The sequence below is a fragment of the Giraffa tippelskirchi genome, chromosome 3, assembly GCF_054371585.1.
Source record: "Giraffa tippelskirchi isolate mGirTip1 chromosome 3, T2T-mGirTip1v1.2.pri, whole genome shotgun sequence".
In the NCBI taxonomy this organism is placed as follows: domain Eukaryota; kingdom Metazoa; phylum Chordata; class Mammalia; order Artiodactyla; family Giraffidae; genus Giraffa; species Giraffa tippelskirchi.
The window spans coordinates 23,257,112-23,275,296 of record NC_137277.1 but is presented as its reverse complement, the minus strand read 5'-3'; the positions used below and the strand labels follow the sequence as shown (position 1 = coordinate 23,275,296).

At 45.6% G+C, this 18,185-nt stretch overlaps 1 protein-coding gene and 1 long non-coding RNA gene across 4 annotated transcripts in view; one reads left to right on the top strand and one right to left on the bottom strand.

Annotated features, from left to right (window-relative positions):
- Positions 1–18,185, bottom strand: part of SRCIN1 (SRC kinase signaling inhibitor 1) — a 174,581-nt gene that overhangs the window by 135,572 nt on the left and 20,824 nt on the right. The window lies entirely within an intron of this gene.
- Positions 11–17,061, top strand: LOC145542775 (uncharacterized). Of its 2 annotated transcripts, none has more exons than XR_014080132.1 (5): positions 11–69; positions 858–953; positions 12,705–13,122; positions 13,601–13,715; positions 15,002–17,061. It is a non-coding gene; the product is annotated as an uncharacterized LOC145542775 (long non-coding RNA). The 2 variants fall into 2 exon arrangements; XR_014080133.1 differs by having other exon boundaries at positions 40–69; positions 12,713–13,122.

The following is an 18,185-nucleotide window of genomic DNA, read 5'->3' as shown; positions in this document are numbered from 1 at the left end:
TCCCCATTCCGCACACAGACACACACACGTGGACCCGGCGCGGCGGCGGCTGGGAGGGAGGAAAGGAGGGTGCGTGCGCGGGTGGGATACCGACCGGCTAAATGCGCCGCTGCACGTGGCGCAGTGGCGTCTCAGTGTTTAGTAGCCGCAAAGCCCTTCATTTTTTCCCTCAGCAGTCATGGTTTTCGCATCCATAAAATGGGAACGTTCACATCTACCCCCTTGGGGCTGCGTGAGTCAAACAGAGGTGAATCTCAGAGCGAAGTTGAAAGAAAAGATGAAAAGAGGTTGTTTAACAGCTTTGCACAGCAAGGACTCCTGAGGGCAGAGAATGTTCCCTACCTCTCTGTTTCGATCGCCTAGAACAGTGCCTGGTACACAGTGGGCTCAAAAAACGCTGAATGAACAGTTAGGAATTCAGTGAGTGTGTGTGCAAGATGAAAAAAGGAAGAATTAAATTTGGAGAGGAGGAGTATCATTACACCCATGAAAGATGATAAATAGACTTTCTCAGTACCTGTTTCCATTTCTCACTTAACTTATAACCGGCCCCTTGAGCAAATTCTCAGGAACTGGCTCTGCTGCATCCCCTCAAATCCCAAGATTATGCCCTGTGAGGCTTGAACTGCCAAAATGGGTTGAGGAGACCAGAGGAGGAGATACATAGACCCTCACTCTTATCTCCCCTAGGGAGAGTAGAGCAAAGAAAAAGTGAATTCCATTAAAAACCCTGATAAGAGAGGGCCATGTACCCGCAGCACGTTCCATCTTCTTACCCTTGTTTAGTTTCTGTAGAGCTCACTATTATATGAAAATCTGTGAATGTATTTCTCTTTATTGTCTGTCTCTCCCATTAGTCTGGAAATGAGCTGATGAGAAGTTTGTCTTGATCACTTCTGCAACCTCAGTGCTTTGAACAGTGCCCAGATTTAACAGGTGCTCAACAAATATTTGTAAGTGAATGAATGAATCCCTGGAATATTCTTCTCCTGATAAAAATAGGGTCATTAGACTGCTTTCCACCCCCAGAAATATAGAGACTGATACGATGACATGGAATAAGGGCATGTTTGTGTGGGGTGGAGAAGGGAATGACAGAGGATGAGATGGTTGGATGGCATCAACAACTCAATGGACATGGGTTTGGGTAGACTCCTGCAGCTGGTTATGGATAGGGAGGCCTGGCGTGCTGCGGTTCATGGGGTCACAAAGAGTCAGACACGACTGAGCGACTGAACTGAACTGAACTGAACTGAACTGATGGGTGGTCAGAGAGAGAAATATCTTACTCCCCAGCAGGGGTAAGAGAGGATTTCTGTAAGGAAACAAATAATGCAGCTTGTATCCTGGTCTTTCTGGTGATGACAACAGAAGTACTGTTTCTCTGACATGTCATCCTGTAACATTTGGGCAGAAAAGGATCAGGAAGCTCTGCCTCCCTTACAACCCTTTTGCAGAAGCTAGAGGTGAAGACCCCAAGGTAAGGCTAGCATTTGTGGAACAAGGGGCCGTGATGTTCAATTGCTCGAAGCACTCACCCCTTAGCATCTTCTACAGAAGAAGTCTGCAGGGAAGTTGCCATAAGGGAGGATCCTGGGATCCTGCCAGGTTTGGAGGAAAGTTCTGGAAGGATGATGATCTTCACAGTTGTCTCTTTTGGTGGACAGTGCTGAAAAGTTTTACCCTGGAGACTGCAATACCAGATTTCTTTTGCTTGTGAAGGAGGGGGCATGTGCTTCAATCTGACCCTACTCCATACTCTGCAGCTAAGATGCCAGGGGAGTGGGCTTGGGTCCCACCAGTGGGCTTGAGTTTCCCACCTCTGGGAAACTCTTTTTATGGCCTAGAGCCTCACTATATTTGCATCATCATGCCTAGTACAGTGTTGACAGGAGAGAACACACAAAAAAATGTTAGTATAAATAAATGAATAAATCTTATATAGCAATAGATCAATGGGCTCCTTTCTCCCACTCTGAAAGTCACCAGTCCCACCAATTGGCATTTAGGAGCTTTATTGGGGATCATTACTTTATTGGGGATCATTGAGGCCATCCCTGGAGGAGGAATTCCCTCCACCTCCACTTTCCCTTCTTCCCTTTCCTTGAATCAGACACCCCAGAATACAGCCCGGCACTGAAACAGCAGAGGTAGTGAGTAACTCTCCAGCTAAAAGAACCTAGAGTCGTGGAACCTCCATTGTCAGAAGGCTTGGACCAGGGGTGCCAGCTGTATGACCCTGGGCAGGTTACCTGGGCACTCTGAGTTTCAACGTGTCCCTATCAGTGGAAAGACACAACAGTAACTTCCTCACAAACCTTATCAGGAGGGTGGAAATGATGTGTGGGCTGACCCAGCTGTTGCAATTCCTGTTGCCTACGGTAGAGGACACTCGACCCCGTTCTCAGCCTGGATGAGGAGACCGGAGACCGGTTTCTTCAGAAACCTGCCCTCCTTCCCAGAGGCTGGATACAGGATCCCATTTGACTCCTTAGGAATAAGGGATAGGAAGGGCTCCTCAAGACCTGGATGCTAGGCTTCCCTTTCTGTGGCTCATCTGAGTCTCATCCAAAGGCCTGTGTTCAAGGATTTGGGAGCGGGGGACCTGCCCACTTTCCCCAGAGGAAGGTACAGTGGGGAACAGTAATTTCTATAGTACTGATGTCATTCCAATCTCTGTCCTAAGAACTTTATGTTAATTTTATGAACTTTATGTTAATCCCCATAATAATTCTATGAAGTACTTAAGTTCCAATACTTTGGCCATCTGATGTGAAGAGTTGACTCATTGGAAAAGACCCTGATGCTGGGAAAGATTGAGGGCAGGAGGAGATGGATGCAACAGAGGATGAGATGGTTGGATGGCATCACCGACTCAATGGACATGAGTTTGAGCAAACTCCGGGAGATAGTGAAGGACAGGAAAGCCTGGCTGGCGTGCTGCAGTTTATGGGGTTGGAAAGAGTTGGACATGACTTATCGACTGAACAACAACTTTTTTTCGTTGAATAATAGTTGATGTACAATGTTGTGTTAATTTCTAGCATACAGCAAAGTGATTCAGTTATACATACATGTACATACTCTTTTTCATTATGGTTTGTTACAGGGTATTGAATATAGTTCCCTGAGCTATACTGTAAGACCTTGTTTATCTACTTTATATATAGTAGTTTGTATCTGCTAATCCCATACTCCTAATTTATCCCTCCCCACCTCCTTTCCCCTTTGGGAACCATAAGTTTGTTTTCTATGCCTAAAATCTGTTTCTGTTTTGTAAATAAGTTCATTTGTGACATATTTTAGACTTCACATGTATGTGATATCATATGGTATTTGTCTTTCTCTTTCTGACTTGCTTCACTTTATATGATGATTTCTAGGTCCATCCATGTTGCTGCAAATGGCATTATTTCGTTCTTTTTTATGGCTGAGTAGTATTCCATTGTGTATATATACCACATCTTTCTTTATCCATTCATCTGCTGATGGACATTTAAATTGCTTCCATGTTCTGGCTATTGTACATAGTGCTGCTATGAACACTGGAGTGCATGTGTCTTTCCAAATTATAGTTTTCTCTGGATATATGCCCAGGAATGGGATTGCTGAACCATATGGCAATGCTATTTTTAGTTTTTAAGGAATCTCCCTACTTTTTCCCATAATGCCTGCACCAATTTACATTCTCACCAGCAGTGTAGGAGGGTTCCCTTTGCTCCACACCCTTTCCAGCATTTGTTATTTGTAGACTTTTTAATGATGGCCATTCTGACTGGTGTGAGATAGTACACGTGAGGTAGATACTTTTAATTTTAAAAAATTCACATACTATCCATTACCCACTTTAAGTGTCTAAGTCATGATTTTCAGTAAATTTCAGTTATACAACCATCACAACAATTCAATTTTACATGCCCTAATTTCAAAAATAATATGTGTGAATATGTATAACTTAATCACAAAAAAGAAAGAATTCTACTTTTTTGAAATTTAGTAATGTTTATCTTTTTCCAGCTTTTCTAAATGTCCTATGGAAATCTAATAACAATGTATGAGATGCAAGATTTTAAATATGATTAACATAAATTACTATAAATATAAATCTATTATATTTAAATTATTAATGACATCATTCAAGATGCTGTTCTTTTTTTCTGCACTTGATAAAATTTTCTCAGAAAAATGTTAATGTCTCACTATGATTTTATATTTTTTTCTTTTCCCTTATAAAAAAATTTACATTTCCTAAGAGATTCCTTATCCCTTCTTGCAGTACCTCCCTGTTCCCACCCCAGGGAACTACTTTCAGTCTCTATAGATCTGCATTTTCTGGACATTTCATAGAAATGCAAAGGCCCTATGTGGTCTTTTGCATCTGACTTCTTTTACAAAAAGATACTGTTTTGAGGTTTATCAGTGTTGTAGCATATATTAGTAGTCTGTTCCTATTTATTGCTGAAGTATCCTTTTTATTGCTGAAGTATGGATATACCCCATTTTGTTGATCCAAACACGTTTGGCTTGTTTCTACTTTTTTATGATTATAAATAATTTTATGAATTTTGGCATACAAGTCTTTCTTTAAAATATTCATTATTTATTTGTCTGCACCAGATCTTAGTTGCTGCATGCCGATTCTCTGTTGTGGCATGTGTGATCTAGTTCCTTGACCAGGGATCGAACCCAGGCCCCCTGCATTGGGAGTATGGAAGTCCCTGGTGTACATGTCTTTGTGCAGACATGTTTTCATGTCTCTTGAGTAGATAATAAAGAGTGGGATTGCAAGGTCCTAGGGTAAATTTATGTTTAACTTTTAAAGAAATTGTCAAAATGTCTATTAATGAGGGACAGAGATTTTAAGTGACTTGCCTGAGTTCCTGCTGCCGACTAATGTCAGAGTCAGCTGGGTCCCAAGTGGATGCTGATAACGGTCCCTCTGCTTCAAGGTGATGAATGTAAGAGGGAAGCCATTTCTCATCCCATTACTTAACAGCCACCACCATTTTTGTCCATCTTGCTTCTAGAATTCCCTAAGTCAGACTGTGACAACCAAGGGGGTTGTACCATCTCTTAGACAACATCTGCACTTTGCTCTGGCAACTTGCTGAGGTGAATAGCTAAAATTCTGAAGTCAAATGGGTCTCTTCATATTCCAGACTCCTCATTTTACCAGTGGTGTGATTGGGGGCAAATTACTTAGCCTCTGTTTGTATTTTATTTATTTATTTATTTGGCCGTACCAGGTCTTAGCTGTGGCACGTGGGAACTAGTTCCCTGACCAGGTATCAAACCTGAGCCCCCTGCACTAAAAGTGTGGAGTCTTAGCCACTGGACCACCAGGGAAGTCTCAGCTTCTGCTTCAGTTTATTGTATGTAAAATAGAAATGCATGTGTGGTAAGTTGCTTCAGTTGTGTCCAACTCTTGCAACCCTATGGACCATAGCCCGCCAGGCTCCTCTGTCTATGGGATTCTCCAGGCGAGAATACTGGAGTGGGTTGTCATTCCCTTCTCCAGGGGATCTTCCTGACCCAGGGATTGAACTCCCATCTCCTGAGGCTCCAGCATTGCAGGCAGATTCTTTACCACTGAGCCACCAGGAAAGCCCAAAATAGCATCTTCCTTTATGCAATTTAAAAAATGACTTATTATGGAAACTTTCAAACCCATACAAAAGTTACAGAGGAATAAAGTGAACCTCCATGTACCCAACACTCAACTTCAAAACTAATCAACTGATGGCCAATCTTGTTTCATCCTTATCCTCATCCATTTCCTTCTCTTCTCCCATTTTTTAAAAGCCAACTTCACTGACGTACAATTTACATATAATAAAATGCACATTTTAGGTGTATAGTTTGAATGAGTAGTTTTCACAAATGAATATACCCATAAGCACCACAAGTAAGATAGAAATATAATTCTATATTATCTTGATGCAAATTCCAGATATCATATGATTTCATTCCAAAATATTCCAGTACATATTGTTATAAGATGAGGACTCTTGAAAATAAAAACCCCAATGCTAATATCAAACCTAAAAAGAATTAAGTCATCATTTAACTTCATCAAATAGCCAGTGTTTAAATTTCTAATTATTAATATCTTAAAATATTTTTCTCTACAATTTAGTCTATTTGAACTAGGATCCAAGGAAGGGTTTCACGTGGTTGATATGTCTCTTAATTCTCTTTTAATCTATAAATTCCTCCTTTCTCTCTTTTTAAATTCTCCCTGAATTTCATTCAGTGAAGATACACTACTGTCATCTAGATTTCCTACCGTCTGGAATTTACTGATTGCATCCCCATGGTGTCATTTAATCAAGCAATGTTTATTCAGCAATATTTATTAAGCATCTACTAGCATCTACCATGTACAGGATTGCCGAAGTTAGCACACACACAAAAATACAAAACACATATTAACAAAATTATTTCTCTATAATTCAATTTTAGTATATGTGCTACTGAAGCAAGCGCTATTTCTCTGTAATTCAAATTTAACTGAATATCCTATGTTTCATCTGACACCTTATCTATGTGCCTATATTGGAGGCACAGTGGTGAGCAAGACAGACAAACTCCATTCCACCTCGAGGATATATTCTAGTTAACTGGAGGAGCCAGGTAACATGCCAGCAGACAACATTCCTTCTGGGGATATTGTGAGGATTAAAAGAGAAACCCATATATTTAGTGCATGGTCCATAAAAGCCACTGATAAATGCAAGGGCTCTTGGCAGTAGCTTAGCCTTGTCCCCTCTCCTGTTCCATCCCTGCTCCACATCCTTCCCCCTCTACCTCATTACTCTGGGCTTGTCCTCCTCCTGTTAGACTTCCTCCGCATGTCTGTAGGTAGTTCATTTATCTATTCACCTCCACATTCCTTGAGGACCTCCCTTGTAGCAAGCCCCATCCTAGACCCTAGGAACTCAGAGGCAATAAAGAAAGACAGGGTCTGGTGGGAGAGACGGACATTCTAGGCTAATCTGGGAAGTAGTGATCAAGGACAACCGTGATCCTTGGACTGATAAAGGCAGGGTGATGGTAGAAGAGGGAAGTCTTTTCACAGAAGATAGTAATCTTCCACTTAGGCTCTTAAAGGATGAACAAAAGTACTCAAAGGAGGCATGGGAGAATTCCAGCTGAGGAAGCGGTGAGGGCAAGGACCAGAGGCAAGTAAGTGCCTGCCCGTGTGCTGCCAACTACCAGCCATCAACATCTTCCCTCCTACTGAGTTCAAGGGGGACTGGCATTGGTCCAGTGCCAAATGCCCTCTGAGAGGCACCCCTTATTATTTTTCTTACCAACTCCGTCAGCGTGTCTCTCCCACTAGGGAGCTAAATCTCCCCCTGGATCCCACAGTCCCTATCCCATCCATCCCTCCACCCCCTCACAGTCAAACTTCCCCCAAGAGCTGTCTACACACTGTCTTCCTTTTTGCACTTCCCACTTCCTTCTCAACCCGCTTCCATCTGCTTCCACTCCCACCGGCCACCAAAATAGCTCTTGCTGAGGTTCCAGTGGCCTCCATCTCATCAAAACTGGCAGGCTCTCCTCAGCCCTCCCGTCTTGACCTCCCACAGGATTGGCCACTTCCTCTTTCCAGGAATTTTCTAGTCCCTCACCTTCTGGGCACCGCACTTGCCTGGTGTCCTCCTGCCTCACTAGCTGCTCCCTCTCGCTCGGTCTTCAGCCAGGATCCCTCTCCACTCCTTGGCCCGAGCAAACATCAGGATTCCTTAAGGCTTGTCCAGAACTTCCCTCTTCTCCCTCTGTGTCCGTTGCGCAGGTACCATCCAGCCTTTCCATACTGACCAAGACACGCCATGCCCTCTTGGCCTCCATCTCAGGCATTTCAAAAGCCCCATAGACCCAACCTGTCTCAAACCACCTGCCACATGTTCCGCTTTCAGGCAAACCTGTTTCAGTGTATGGCTCCTCCCTCCACCCCTTCCACATTCAGAAACCCAGGTGGCACCCTGGCACCCTGGCATCAGGTGATCACTATACCCCAGGTCTGCTTATCCCCACCTCCATTCTGGCATACCCTGGCAGCACCCCCACATCCTGCCATATCCTATATATAGCCACCCAACTGGATTGTGTTAAGCCCCTGCTCAAAGCCCGCTGAGGGCTTCCCATTGCTTTTGGGATGAAGAATGAAACCATTAACTTGGCTCACGGGGAGGGTACAGCAGTAACCCAACAACCTTCCCACAGGTCCTCCTGGGGGGCAGGGGGCAGGGGGGCCGGTTCCCTCACCTTCTAGCTCCCCTGTGCTGTCCACTCTCCTTTCAGCCACTCAGACGCCTCCCCCTTTAGCGCCCAAGTAACCAGCTCCCTCAGCTCTGCTAGCACATTCCCTCTGACATACACTTCACCCTCCTCCTTTCTCCTGTGCCTGGCCCACACCTGCTTCTATTCAGAGCTCCACTGATTCATTCACTCCTTCCTGGGAGGAAGCTGCTGCTCACCACTCCGACCGTGACCAGGTCAGTTTTCATCACCATTTCCCACTCAAGACCTGTATACCTTTCCTTCAAAGCTTATCATCTATTCATTTATTAGTACTATTTTCCTCTCCCTTGAAACGTATCACACTCTGTTTCAAGAGCCACATTAGATTTTGCCTTAGCTCAGTGACTACCACATAACTGGCACTCAAATATATTTTTAAAGATCTTTATTATGCATATTTCAACCTAAAGAGAAGTGGAGAATAGTAAAACGAATTCCCATATACCCATTAACTAGATGACTACTTATGTTTGTAATTAATCTTTTTTAGTTGACCTATGGTTAATTTACAATGTTGTGTTAGTTTCAAGCGTACAGCAAAGTGATTCAGTTACATGTATCTATAATATATATGTAATATACATAACATATATTCCTCTTCCAGATTCTTTTCTGGTTGTTATTCTTTTCTATTATAGGCTATTACAAGATATTGAATATAGTTCCCCATGCTATACAGTACGTCTTTGTGGTTTACCTATTTTACATACAGCAGTGTGTATCTGGGCTTCCCTGGTAGCTCAGCTGGTAAAGAATCCATCTGCAATGCAGGAGACCCTGGTTCAATTCCTGGGTTGGGAAGATCCCCTGGAGAAGGGATAGGCTACCCACTCCAGTATTCTTGGGCTTCCCTTGTGGCTCAGCTGGTAAAGAATCCGCCAATGCAGTAGACCTGGGTTCAATCCCTGGGTTGGGAAGATCCCCTGGAGAAAGGAAAGGCTACCCACTTCAGTGTTCTTGAGCTTCCCTGGTGGTTCAGGCAGTAAAGAATCCATCCACAATGCAGAAGACCTGGGTTCAATCTCTGGGTTGGGAAGATCCCCTGGAGGAGGGCATGGCAACCCAGTCCAGTATTCTGGCCTGGAGAATCCCCATGGACAGAGGAGCTTGGTGGGCTATAGTCCATGGGGTCACAAAGAGTTGGACACGAACGACCGAGTGACTAAGCACAGCACAGAACAGTGTGTATATGTTAATCCCAAATTCCTAATTTATCTCTCCCCCTTCCTCCTGCTATCCCCTTTGGTAACTACAAGTTTGTTTTCTGTCTGTGAGTCTATTTCTGCTTTGTAAATAAGTTCATTTGTATCATTTTTTTAGATTCCACATATAAGTGATGTGCTTAGTCGCTCCATCATGTGCGACTCTTTGCAACCCCGTGGACTGTAGCCCACCAGGCTCCTCTGCCCATGGGGATTCTCCAAGCAAGAATAGTAGAGTGGGTTGTCATGCCCTCCTCCAGGGGATCTTTCCAACCTAGGGATCGAACCCAGATCTCCCGCATTGCAGGCAGATTCTTTACCATCTGAGCCACCATATGGTATTTATCTTTCTCTATCTAACTTACTTCACTAACCTTAACCCTAGCATGATAATCTCTAGATCCACCCATATTGCTGCAAGTAGCATCATTTTGTTCTTTTTTTGATGGCTGAGTAATATTCTATACTACGTCTTCTTTGTCCATTCACCTGTAGATGGACACTTAGGTTGCTTCCATGCCCTGGCTATTGTAAACAGTGCTGCTGTGTACAGAGGGGTGCCTGTATCTTTGCAAACTGGAGTTTTCTCCAGATAGATGCCTAGGAGTGGGATTGCAGAATCATATGATAACTCTATTTTTGCTGTTCTCCATAGCGGCTGGCTGCTGTAATTATTAATATTTATTTATTGTATTTGCCAAAATATTGTAAAGTGATTTCAAGTTTGCATGACAGTTGACCCCTAAACACTTTAGGAAGTTTTCTTAGCACAATATGATAATCACCTCTTACAAAATTAATAATAATTCCACGTATCATCTAATGCCCAGCCCATATTCAGTTTTCCTTAATTGTCCCCCCAAAATGCTTTTTGGTTTGTTCCAACTAGGATCTGAAAAAGGTCTACATAACCAAATGCATGTTGTATTTGGTTATGTCTCTTCTATCTCATTTAAATCTAGAATAATCTTTTTCCCCCTTATGCCATTGAGTTGTTGAATTGCTAAAGCATTTCAGGTAAATTACAGACATCGTGTCCCACCGTCTAGATTTCTCTGATTGCTTCCTTGTGGTGGTGTTTACCCTGTATTTCCTGTAAACTGGAAATTAGACTTACAGGCTCCATTAGATTCAGGTTGACTACATCGGCAAAAACGCTTCCTGGGCCATGAGCACTACGGTGTGGTGTCCTCGGTGCCTGCCTGCGCTCTGCTCTTAGTGATGGAATGCTGCTGATGGGTAGGACTCACTGGGGACAGCCCGTCTCTCTGGGAGAAGTTGCATTTTCTTCCTTTAAAGCCAGCAAGTAATGTGTGGGACAACACTTTAGAATGATTGTGCTTTTAATAAATGAAGTAGATCAGTGTGGCTGAACAGAGGTGAGAACAGGAACCAGAATTCAAAGGGCTGAAGGCCTTGATAAGAAATTTGGACTTTATCCTGTAGGATGGGGAATTGTGGACCACTTTCAAGCAAAGGAAATCATACAATCAGCAGGAGGGATGGGGAGGCATGAAGGGAACAGGAAACTAGTATTTCCTGAATGCTCCACTTGAACTGACCCTATGCTAGGTGCATACTTGATCTAAGTGAAACCTTTTGTGTGTGCTGAGTCATTTAGTCATGTCTGACTCTTTGTGACCCTATGGACTGTAGCCCTCTTTGTGACCCTATGGACCCCTCCTCTGTGCATGGGATTCTCCAGGCAAGAATACTAGAGTGGGTTGCCATGACCTCCTCCAGGAGATCTTCCCAAGGCAGGGATGGAACCTGTACCATCTTAGTCAGATTTCATCACTGTAGTCAGATTCTTTACCATCTGAGCCACCAGGGAAGCCCATAAGTGAAACCTTCCCTGTGTTTAAAAGAAAAAGTCTATTTTACAGATGAAAAAAATGGAGTACTCATTTAGTCACTCACCCAAGGTCACAGTAAGAGCTAGTAAAGACCAATAGGAAGGCAGTAACCATGAGTATGGACAGGTACTCAAAGAGAATCAGCAGCACTGGTAACCAACTGGCTGTGGGGAAGAGAGGAACTGGGAGCCCCAGCTCTAAGCTGGAATGCAGGAGGGGATGGAGCAGGTTGGAGGGGAAGATGAGGAGCCCAGGCTCCAGCTGCCCAGATGTCTCCAACCTGCTCTCTTGAGAAATGGTGTTTATAACGTGACAATGTCTGTAATTTGGCTTCTGGTATGACTTGATAATTAGCTTAACTTAACCCTCACTGGTGTTTCATTCAAAGCAAGAACACTCTTCCATTCCTTCTGCCGAGGCCTGTTTTCCCTGAGTGTTCCAGGGTGAGTGTGAACACAGAGCTGGGCTGTCTCTTTTGCTCAGCCCAAATGGGCCAGAGACTGATGTCAAGGGTGTGAGGACTGCCTGCTCTCTCTCTGCTAGAGTCTGTCTGTTTCCGGAGCCTGGGGGTGTGGACTCCCCCTCGGATGGGTAGCTGCCTGAGGGTGGGGTCCTAGAACCTGCAGAGCAGGAGCGTGGTCCCCAGGCAGCTTCCAGGAACCACAGGGAGGGTACAGTGATGAGGAAGATGGTCTGAAAGGCCGGTGGGGAGGCAGCTACCAAGGTTGGCTACAGGAAGGCTCTGGTCTGAAAAAGGGCTGTGTTGAGGGGAAACAGGGAAACTTTTCAATTTAAAAGGTGTAGACAAGGTAGATTTTATGGGACTTGGGGCTGACTCAGAGAAAAAGGAAGAGAAACAGTTGAGAAGGACCTTTGGGGTTTTGTCTCAGGAGAGAAGATCGAGGCTATTGACTAAGAGGGGACCTACAAGAGGAAGGGTGGGTGAAGGGATGGGGAGAGGTCAAGTTCAGTTTGGGTCTGAACCGGGAGCCAAATCTAAGTGGGTATGGTCTAAGGAAACCTGGAAAAGGCCAGTGGGGGCTGGAGGGCTGTCAGGACTAAGTCACAGGCCCACGGGCCAAGGGAGAAACTCCTGACAGGAGTGAGCATTTCCAGGGAGGGTCCTGTGGATCCAGAAGAGGACCCCCTACCCCGCCTCAGGACCGGGAAGGGGAAAGGACCCCTGCAAAGGTGGCTGAGAAACTCCAGAGAGTGAGACATGCAGGGCAGTCATGGGGAGCAAATGTCATGGAGAGGTTTCATAGGACAGTAAGGGAAGAGCTACTGGCCTTTGTGACTCTAAGATGAATCAATAAGGGGTCTGGGAAACTGACTTCAGCTTCTTAGCAAAAACAGAGACGTGGAAGGGATCACCTGGAGGTGGAGCCTGAGAAGCAAAAAGCAGAGCTGTCACTCCGTGGGAATGGACACAGGACATGTCACCCACTGGGCACTCGGAGCAAAGCCATCAAGAGGGGACCACCCCCTGCCCCCCAGCAGCCTTAGTCCTGGTCACTCGCTCCTCAGAGTGGAGCATGAAGGCCTCAGACTGGCAGGGCTGGGTAACGTGCTTGCATCTCAGGGTCCAGGGCACCAAGACAGAGGCTCAGCATCCCTTCCTTCAGTTCCTGCAGTAAACATTGGGCCAGACACAGCTCTAGGCCCCTGGAAACAGCAGCGAAATCCACAAAGATCCTTGTCTTCATGGCATGGAGATCAGAGAAGAAAGATTGACAACAAACAACAGATATAAATATGTGAGTAATATAGGAGATTAAGAACAACAACAAAAAAGGGTAAGGAAGATTGGGAGAGGCGGGGGAGGGTTCAGATTGCAGTTTAAATAAGGTGGGCATGGAGAATCAAACTGAGGAGGCAGGATGTACCTGGTGTGCACAGGACACAAGAAGGAAGTGATGTGACCACAGCACAAGAACGAAGGGAAGAGTGGAGATGAGGCCAGAGGGACGGGGGCAGCAGACTGTTTAGAACACTGTCAGCCCTGTAAGGACTTGGCCCTCTCTCTGAGCACAGTGGGAACTCCTGGAGAACTTGGAGCCCAGGAGTGACCCAGTACACAGTTTAAGGGGCTCACTCTGGCCACTGTGTAGGGAATAGATGGTGGGGGCAAGGATGGAGGCAGGCAGACTGGTTAGGAAGCTACCAGGATAATCCCAGGGAAAGAATAATGGTGAGCAGGGTGGGAAGTCATTGAATTCCATGTATATTGTGAAGGCAGAGCAGGAAGATCTGCTGACAGAGTGGACGTGGGAGAGGAACCAGCACTGATCCCAGGCTGTGGGCTTGAACAACTGTAAAGGTCGAGTGGTCATCAATTGAGATGGAGAAGGTTGGTGGTAAAGCAGCTGGCCTAGGTGGGGTATACGGAGAGATCTAGGGTTATCCCCTGAAATAGACAGGGGGACACTGGGCAGCCATAACCTCCAGAAAATATCCGAGACTGGTGGTGACTGGTGACCTTTGGCAGAGCAATTTCAGCAGGGGAGAGGGGGAGCCAGAGAGTCACTGTAAGTTGTGAGCATGGAGATGAAGTTCTTGGTCCAGCTTCTTGATTTAAAAGCAGAGCGGGGATGGGAGACAGAGGGGACAGACAGACAAGGCGAAGGGGGTGGCCTTTTGGATGGAGGTGGCCTGAGCTCATTTGGAGGCTGAGGGGAAAGAGGCAGGTGAAGGAGAGCTTGCAGATAGGGATAAAGAATCTCCACAAGAGGGCAAGCAAAGGGACTTCCCTGGTGGTCCAGTGGCTAAGACTCCATTCTCCCAGTGCAGGGGGCCAGGGTTTGATCCCTGCTCACGGAAGTAGGAGAAGGAAATAGCAACCCACTCCAGTACTCTTGCCTGGAAAATCCCATGGACAGAGGAGCCTGGTAGGCTACAGTCCATGGGGTTGCTAAGAGTCGGACACGACTGAGCAACTTCACTTTCACTTTTCCCTTTCACGCACTGGAGAAGGAAATGGCAACCCACTCCAGTGTTCTTGCCTGGAGAATCCCAGGGACGGTGGAGCCTGGTGGGCTGCCGTCTATGGGGTTGCGCAGAGTCGGACACGACTGAAGCGACTTAGCAGCAGTAGCACGGAAGTAGATCCCAGTGTGATCTACTTCATACCGTGAAGACCCAGTGCAATGCAACTGAGACCCAGAGCAGTCAAATAAATACATGGATAATTAAAAAAAAAAAAAAAAGGGCGAGCAGAGGTTCAACCTCAAGGGGCTAAGGGCCTGGACCAGGGTCAGGAAACAGTTCCACTGAAGAGGTGGTTGGCCAACAGCTGGTGAGGCCATAACAGGCATGACTCTGGGATTTTGAATCCCAACTCCCACCATCCTATCTTGAGTCCAGGAGACAGGATTTATCTTCACCCCACCCCAGTCCTCAAGCCTCACCCTACCCCTGCTATGACCAAGGTCTGCTGCACCCCAGAATCCTAGTACCCTGAGCATAGCCTCATATCTGAACCCAAATCCATGTGGCTGCTTTCCCCAATTCTGCCACAGCTGGGGGACACTGCCCACTTGCTGTCCCCCGACCCTTCCATCCCCCCACCCCAAGGGGCTCCTCTCCTGCTCTCCACCTGAGCCCCCAGCTCAGCAATGGCTTTGTTTCCTGTTTCAGAAAGAAAATGCAGAGTTGATTGAGAGAAGCTGAACACAGAAATTCCACTTTAATGAAGTTCTAGAGCCAGCAAGGGCTTCCCAGGTAGCTCAGTGGTAAAGAATCTGCCTACCAATTCAGAAGACGCAGAAGACATGGGTTCGATCCCTGGGTCAGGAAGATCCCCTGGAGTAGGAAATGGCAACCCACTCCAGTATTCTTGCCCGGAAAATTCCATGGACAGAGGAGCCTGGTGGGCTACAGTCCATGGGGTCTCAAAGAGTCGGCTACCACACTGAGCACACACGCACGAAGAGCCAGCAAAATGAATCTACCAAGATCTATTAGTGATAGAAATTGGATTCATGTTGCCTGGAGCTGGGGGGATGACTGCTGTGGGATATGAAGGAACTTTCTGGGGAGATGGAAATGTTCTATATTTTTATGGGGGTGATGGTTACATGGCTCTGTACATTTGCCAAAGGTCATCACTTACACACATAAAATGTGTGCATTTTACTATATGTAAATTATACCATAAAACGTTGATTAAAAAATAGAAAACTAAAAAAAAAATTTCAGGAAAAAACACATGCTATCAAGCAGAAAAAGCCTACACACACACACACACAAACACACACTCATTTGTCCCCATCCTTCATGTCCTACCTTCCCTGGGAGAAGCAACATGCCCCCTCTGGTCCATCTGAGCCCTTGTACTAGAGACTGTCCAGAATACGGCAGGCCATACCTCCCTGACCTTGCGTCTTCCTCCCCTGCTGTCCTCTCTTCCTATCTCTCCCATCCCAGCCCCTAGGAAGGATGTCTACACTCACACTCTCTCTCTCCCTTCTCCCCAATCTGCTGACACCTCTCCCACCACGCTGGATCAGTTGCCCCCTCTCTGAGACCCCTGCCCTGTGGGCCACTCCCTCCCTCTTCTCTCCTCCCTGGTTTCCATGACACCACTCTTTCTGGAGGTCCCTCCCCATCTCTGGAGTTTCCTTCTCATGCTCCTTGAGGTTCCTCCCCACCCCCCTTTTAAATGCCAGCATTCCCTGAGCCTCTGGCCTTGGCTTTCTGCTCTCTGCACCTGCACAGCTTTCCAGCTTGACCTTACCCTTGCCAGGACTTCAGTTACTATCTATTGCTGACAATGCTCAAAGATATCTCTGAATATTTTTCAGAGTATCAAGGATATGGCAGAAGAGGTAGGCAAAATATTACGTATGCTTCAAAAGCATTTTATAATTTTTAAAGTGATACACAAATCCATCCCTCTTTTGGGGTAGTCCACTAAACTTCAAATGCAGCAAGCTCAACCTGAATCCATCAACTCTCTCCCAATTCTGCTCCTCCTCCCTTCTTCAGGAGTCCAGTTGTTTGAGACAGAAACCTGGGAGTCACCCTCCCACTCCACGACTGCCAACTGTCAACAATCAGCTTCTCTCAGTTTCACCCCCTACACATTCCCTCTCTCTATCCCACCAACACTCCAGTCCAGGACCTCTTCCTCACTCCCAAAAACATTTAAGCACTCATCCATTTACCCATTCATTCACTCATCAAGTATTAACTGAGCACCCACTATGTGCCCAACACTGATCCAGGTGTTTCAGTTACATCAGTAAACACAGCAGGTAAAAATCATTGCCCTATAGACCTAAATAGACATTTCTCCAAAGAAGACACACAGATGTGCCAACAGGCATGTGATAAAGTGCTCAGCATCACTAATTGTTAGAGAAATGCAAATCAAAACCACCCTGAGCTTCTCTGGTGGCTCAGGGGTAAAGAATTCACCTGCCAATGCAAGAGACATGGGTTCAATCCCTGATCTGAGAAGATCCCACATTCCATGGAGCAACTAAGCCTGTGCACCATACCTATTAAGCCTGTGCTCTAGAGCCCAGGAGCCAGAACTACTGAAGCCCATGCCCCTGGAGCCCATGATCCAAGAAAAGCCACCGCAATGATAAGCTCCTGTACTGCAACAAAGAGTAACCCCCGCTTGCTGCAACTAGAGAAAAGCCCATGTAGCAATGAAATAATGAATAAAAACAGCCAAAAATAAACAAAAATAATTTTTTAATTATTAAAAAATAAAGACCACAATAAGGTATCATCTCACACCAGTCAGAAAGACTATCATCAAAGAGTCTACAAATAATCAATGCTGGAGAGGGTGTGGACTCTGTCCACAAGATTCTCCAGGCAAGAATATTGGAGTGGGTTGCCATGCCCTCCTCCAGGAGAATCTTCCCAACCCAGGGATTGAACCCGTGTCTCTTACATCTCCTGCATTGGCAGGTGGGTTCTTTACCACTAGCGCCACCTGGGAAGACAAATATTATGATATCACTTATAAGTGGAGTATAAAATATGACACATATGAACTTATTGACAAAACAGACACAGACTTACAGACATAGAAAACAAACTTATAATTACCAAATGGGAAAGGATTGGGGAGGGATAAATTAGGAGCATGGGATTAACAAACACAAACTACTATACACAAAATATGTAATCAACAGGGCTTTACTGTATAACACAGGTAACTATATCCATTATCTTGTAATAAGGGACAAAATAATATGAAAAAAATATTTATCACTTTGCTGTATACCTGAAACTAACACAATGTTGGAAATCAACTTACTTCAATAGAAGAAAATCACTACACTGTGGAACTTACATTCTAGAACTTGCAATAATTTCAGAAGTCACTCTGTTTTCCACCTTTACCCCTCTGACCGCCAACTGTATTGTGGCTACTGAACTTTGCAACATGTACCTCTGCTCAGCATCTTCCATGAGACCTCATGTTCCTGGGGTCAAATCTGAACCACAGGTAAGGTGTCTTGACTCCTTCCCTCCCACCCCCCTTTCCACTCCCCTTTCGTGAAACACTTGTACCCCTTGGACACAGCAGGGTATGTACATTCACTCATCCTTGGCCTGTGATGTTCTCCCTCCCCTGGCTATCCAGAAAACTTCTTGTCACCTTCAAGTCAGCTCAGCCTGCCTCCTCCAAGGAGCTTTGCCTGACTTCCCCAGACAGAAACTGGAACTTCTTCTCCTGGGCTCCCTCTGTAAAAGACCCATTCCCCATCATAACACATATCGCACTGCACATTGATGTTTGCCTGCCCACCAGCCAGCCTTTCCCCTCCACCACAGGCACCTGCAGGGCTGCAACCTG